General features: G+C 50.2%; 1 pseudogene; it reads right to left on the bottom strand.

Moving 5' to 3' along the window:
- Positions 1-237: 237 nt before the first annotated feature.
- On the bottom strand, positions 238-4,522 carry LOC149347416 (uncharacterized; annotated as a pseudogene).
- Between the last annotated feature and the right edge of the window lie 1,811 nt (positions 4,523-6,333).

The following is a 6,333-nucleotide window of genomic DNA, read 5'->3' as shown; positions in this document are numbered from 1 at the left end:
GCTATCCATGGTATGCTGAATCACTGTGGTGTTGCGATGGACTAACACGGCCGTGAAGACGCTCGATACGCCCCCTTGATCAATCTCTGGTGGTGTAAATGTCTTAAATCCCGGTAATTTCACCGAGCCGCTAGCCTCCTGAAAAGCTATAATGTCCGGCTTACTATCCAGATTTTGTATGTGCAACTGCAGGTCCCCCGCTTGCGACGGAAGCCCCTGCAGTTCCACTACCAAACCTCAATTTGCTGGCGTGGGGCCATGGTGAGGCCCTAGGTTCAATAACATCGGCGCTTGGCCGACTACGGGAGGCAATCTAACCTCTAGCATAGCATTTAGCTGTTTAAACATGTCCATTACCTGGGTCTGGAAACCCCGCATGTCATTGGTGAAGGCGTCAAGACGCTGCTCAATGTTGCCTAGTCTAGCTTCTATCCTGTCGACCCGGCCTTCCAACCTATCCTGTCTTTCTTCCAGTTTTCCTACTCTCTCCGCAAGGGTAAGCATGTCCCTCTTAAGACAAGTGACTTTAAATACTGGCTGCGGCGTTTCCGCCGCCGAAGTTTCTGCTACTCTCTTTGCCTAAGCTCCCTCATCTGCCGGAGGTGGCCTTTTGACCGTCCTCCGATTCTCCACTTTCTCCACTTCCATAGCTGTGTTATCGTCCACGCGAGAAGCGTTCGCCTGCGCCACTTGCTGTGGGGCCTGGGCCTACGGCGTCTGTGCCCTTTCTACTCTGCCGGCTTTGAGCGCGCGTTCCATCTCTGCTATCCTAGCTTCCATCTTTTTGATAGTTTCGGCTTGCTGCAGCACCTGCCTTTGTAGCTCCTTCTCTCGAGCAGTCTCATTTTGGGAGCCCGCGTTGGGCCAGCTCACCTTTTTCCTCGTGGCACTTGGGCTTCTTTCATGACCTGAACCTTGCCCTCCTCCTTTGCCAGGCTCGGGTCCGGGCAGTGGCGGGAAGGAAGCTGACCGGTCCCTGCTCTTGCTATCGCCTCTCGCACCGCTAGATGACCGCTTCCTGGGCCTCGAATGCCGCTCCTCCTTGCCAGTTTGGCTCTTGTCCTCGTTGTTCTGCTGCAGACCCGTCGGCTGCTGACGGGCTAGGCGAAACTTGCAGTTCCGACTTCCCGTGCTGTGCGCCCCATGACACACGACGCAGTCCGGCGTGCAGGTCAGCGACTCTCCCTCCGGTGGTGCAGGATGTTCTTTCCCGCAGCGGCGACACAAATTAGTCTCCGGACGATAGCAAACGTCCGCCCGATGTCCCACTCGTCTGCAGTTATAGCAGGTCTCGACTAACTCTCTATATGGGATCACAACGTACAGACAGTTCCAATAGATGACTTGCCGGGGAACGCGCTTCCCCCCAAACGTGATCTGAATTGCCTTTGACTTGCCCAAAGGTCTGGCATCCAAAATTTCCATGTCTTCATTCCTCTTCAAGAATCCTGCGCGAATTTCTGCCAGTGGGCATCCGTTGTACGCATTGTAAATTACTCCGCGCACAGAGTTCTCCGGCGCCGCCACGTACGCCGAAACCTCAAGGTCACGACCGCCCAGCATGAGCGTCTTCACATTCGCATATGCCCCACTACGAATCGATTCGCAAGTCGAATCGCAGCACACGTGCAGGTTCTCTCTCACCTTTGTTCATATACTGATAGTTGCTTCAGCTGACGTAGGGGTCCTGCTCTCCGGAGGACACGATGACGTACTGCCCTACTTGTAGCAGCCCCGCGTGGTCCATGAAGCGCACATGCAGTGTCCCGATCCCTATAAAACAACAGGTGGGAATGCAGCACGTCACTCTCGATCTCTTCGGTAGGTCAGCGCTCATTGCCTGACAATAAGAGAATTACGCGCACACTGCTTGGCAAGCTCTTCCAGGCCGTGACGGTAATTTTTGCTGCTATGGCCTCTGATGTTTCGAATTTATACTCGCGGAATATAACTTAGTTGACCCTGTAGGGTCCATGGGCTCAATACCCTGCCCCCAAGCCCTCTATGGCACGGCGCATAAGAATGCGGGGCGGAGCCTATGGTATAATCACCATTTGAGTGAGCATGGGTGCATCAAAATACAGCACCACTGCGCATGTCTCGCAAGTTCTTAGTCGGCAAGGAAGTCAGCTTGGGCATGACCTCGGCGGCGACCAGATAAAGGCCGAGTGAGCGGCGCCGCAGTGAGTTCAGCGGGGGAGCACTGGCCGTGCACATCACGGTCTGCGCGGCTAGGCCGAGCCGCCGAAGTATCCCTGGACCGTTCTTGGGAACAACTTCCTACAGGCTTTGCAGCAGTGATAGCAGCGGTACCCGGTGTGGGTACCCGCGAAGACCTCAACCCCTTCCTTAGCACATGGCAGCGCTCAAACGGAAATCACAGGTGTATTTTGTTGAACTGAATGGGTGCAACAATGAATCTACAGCCGGCCAAATCTTTAGCCTGTGTGTGCGACGGCCGCATTTTCCGTGCTCCTTCCGCTTTTGACTCAGGAAACTTGCGAAAATAGCAAATCAATGCACAGGCTCACTAAGCCCGTACTTACTACTCAGCTTTTCGCAAGCTTGTTTCGCCAAGCGCAGAAGCGCAGAAAAATTGGCAGTGGCTTAGCTCGGCTATGCCAGGATATACGTAGCGAAAGCTAAGTCACTGTCCATACTGCCACCTCAACTGTGTTTGCGACGCACGCGAGCTCTCCTTTTGAATCCTCCCACATGTTATCAGGCATACGACATAGCTGGCGAAGCGAGCGGAGGCGAGCGCAACAACGAGGCTAGCGGTGTGACGTCATACCAAACGGCGGCGGCGAGCGCGCGGCGTCCTCCTGCTGCGACAGCTGCTAGACAACGGCTCATGGTCGATCTCTGTGCCTCCTCGGAGCACCGCCACAGTAAAATCGCAAGTTCGTGGCCAACGTAGCTTTCGCTACAAAAAGCGGACGTCAAGTACGCTAGATAAAGATTTGGCCGGCTGTAATGTTAGCATAAGGAGAAGATATATCGGATTTTTAGCTGTAAAGACAGAAAGCGACTGCCAGTAAATGATGTGACTAGTGTGTTATCATGCTCAACCTGTGTTCTTTATTCTCTATGTTCCAAGGAGAAGCAAAAATTCGGGGGTCACTTAAGCTCCGCCTGAAGGGTATGACGCGGTAGTGCTAATGGGTATCATTACGCGTCATGGAGGGCTCCTTGCGTATCACTTTGCTAGCACGGACATATTTATTTATTTTACTTAATTGACTTTTTTTACTTACTAGAAGACGCACAAGGCCTCCCTTTAACCAAATCGAACGAGCATTCCTCAGCGGTCAAGGGTAGCATGGCCGGCTCACGACCCAAGATGCAACGGTTCGAGTCCTGGCTCACGCGTTTTTCACCTCATTGCAGTCGCTTTTCTTGGACAAGAGGGCGCTACGTAGCTGGCGGTATAATGCCGCGATACTATACCCAATGAGAAAGAAGAAGAGCAACTTTATTTTCCACCGATGTAGGAGGCCTCCTACTCCCCGTTCCTGGCACGCAGGTTCAAGGGGCGGGGGCTGGGTCCCCGCGACTAAAGTCAGGCGACGGTGCAGTAATTCTTCACGGCTTCCGCCGCAAGGCAGATGACTTGTTGCTGTCCTTTCCTTCCTTCCTTTATGTCCTTTATGTAGTCATGTGTTGTCTTACCAACCATGACTTCTTCGAGGCCAGTGAGAATCGCTGCGTGTTTTAAGGCGAAAGCCTTTAATGTCTCATCGTTGTAAGCAGCAGTTGTCGACAGAAATGTCACGCTTTTCAGTTGGTCGAAACGGTCGTGACGTCACAGTGCGCCAATTTCAAACGGGGCCAATTGTACTTTGGCTAGTAACCATGCAACCAATTGAAGGAATCACATAGTGATGCTCCAAGAAAGTGGGACTGAGCTTAGTTAATTGCTTAATTACCCAATTACCCTAATTAACTTCTCTAGTCAGGCCATAAAAATAAATAAAAACGAGTAGAAAATTGGTCGACCTCAGGAATCGAACCCCGGTCTTTGGAGTGCGAGACGAGCATGCTATCCACTCCGCCATGCCAGCTCTTTTTTTTTTATTTATTGCCTGACTTCACACACACAAATACACAAATACACACATACAAATACACAAATACAAATACAGTACACAAATACACTTACAGAGCGCAATGAGCAATAATTAACAACACTATCCGCCCGGGGGTGCGTGGCTTCGTCATATTAAAACTCCTTAAGCGTCACCAAAGGCTCGACTCTTTCGAGCCACTCGGGAGCTTCAGGAGCAAGTTTCTGAACTTCAATATACTTATGCATGCACTCCCGAAAATAGATCCGTGCTGGCCGTGCATCAGGATCGCAATGATATCCTGCCATTCTGGAGCGCCAAATACAATGGAGGCCCATTAGCATAATGAGGTCGAATGGTGTCCCATCCTCACTCTCTACAGGCAAGTACCGGATACCATGAGCGTCGAGCGGAAATTCCTTTTTTAAAGTCCGTTGCAAGATGTCCCAAAAGTATACCCCCCTCCCAACAGTGCAAAAAAACGTGGTCTATTGTTTCTGGTTGTTTACAAATTAAACAATGTGATCCCCAAGGTAGAAATAACTGCTTCCTTTCCAAGAATTCCTTTACTGGTAGTGTTCCGGTATGTAATTTAAAGAAAAAAGTTTTTGCACTTGGCGGCACCTGCATCGCCTTCACACGCTTAAGTACGTCGCGTCCCTGGTCTCCATTGTATAAGGCCCTGTACATAGGTTGTGGAAGAACTACATCGCACAAATCTTTATACAACTTTTTCCTGCTAACAGAAGATAAATATTCATACGAAAATCGAACCGACAGGAATCGAACACTCGCGACAACCTCTCTAAAGTAACCAAAAATACGTCCCGAGAAACTTTCGGTTGTGACAACAAAGTCCGGCAGTGCATTTCCGAGCCTTAATTGGCACACAGTGCGCAAAAACAGATCGCTTACATCGCGCACAAAACAAAATCTGCTTACAATCTGCCGCAGAAATAAGTGTCCCAGACTCAGGCCGCCATCCTTCACCCGCCTAAACAAATTGGTCCGGCTGCAGCGTTCCCAGTCCGCAGCCCACACAAAAACGGCAAAGATCCGGTGCAGTCTCTGTACGTTCATCCTTGCACAATGCAACACTTGCATCACATACCACAGCCTAGACATAAAAAACAGATTGCACACTGTGGCCCTTGCGAAAATTGAAAGGTGTCGCCCTTTCCACCTTTCCACCTTTTCACGCTTGGCTTGCGTCTGTGCTTTCCAGTACGAATCGTTATCGCGATAACCGTCCAGTGGGACGCCTAAGTACTTTACTGGGGTCGTCACCCAGGACACGTTTGCAAAATTACCGGGCTTCGTTGGCCATTCACCGTGCCAAAGCCCCAGGGACTTTGACCAATTCACTTTACTACCGGTGATCGTGGTGAATTCTTTTACACATGCCACGGCCTCGGTTATACCTTCCCGGTTCACTGTGAACACCGCGACATCATCCGCATAAGCCAGCAGCTTAACGTCTGCTGCCTGTAGCTGGAATCCTCGAATTTTTTCACTTTCTATGATATTCAAACACAACGCTTCAATGTAAATGCAGAATAGAAGAGGGCTGAAGGGGACAACCCTGGCGCACCGAACGCTGCAGGCTAATGGGGGCCCCCAAACTCTTATTTACAATTAATCTTGTCGTGCAGCTCCGGTACGCCAAGGCCACTCCCTCGCAAATAATGGACCCTAAATTCACATGGTCGAGTATGCAGAACAGGATATCGTGCGCAACACAATCGAATGCCTTCTCAAGATCTAGCTGAAGGATGGCTACACAGCTATTTGTGTAATCACAACATTCCAGCACACACCTCGCTTTATGAATATTGGAAACAATAGAGCGTCCCTTGATCCCACACGTCTGGTGGGGACCGACTATATCCTGAATTACTGACTGTAGTCTACGGGCTAAAATCTTCATGAAAACTTTATAATCCACGTTTGTGAGGGCGATAGGACGATATGCTGTGACCTGCTTTAACTTTTCTGCGTCATCAGATTTAGGGATTAGCACTGTATGTGATTTACCATAAGACGGAGGCAATTCATTTTCTTTGTAGGCTTCGTTAAAAACTGCTGTCAGTACTAGCACTATTTCGTGTTTATATGCTTTGTAAAAAGCGGCGCTTAACCCATCAGGTCCAGGAGATTTTCCCAGGTTCAAATTTTCTATCGCTTGCTCGACCTCTGACGCAGTTATCGACAGCTCCAGCCTTTCTTTCTGTTCGTCATCTAATCGCGGCAAAGCGCCAAGAAACTT

Source organism: Amblyomma mixtum, chromosome 4 (assembly GCF_055824585.1).
Source record: "Amblyomma mixtum isolate Tamu chromosome 4, ASM5582458v1, whole genome shotgun sequence".
Taxonomy (NCBI): domain Eukaryota; kingdom Metazoa; phylum Arthropoda; class Arachnida; order Ixodida; family Ixodidae; genus Amblyomma; species Amblyomma mixtum.
The sequence above is the reverse complement of the archived record's forward strand: the minus strand, read 5'-3'. Positions and strand labels throughout refer to the sequence as shown.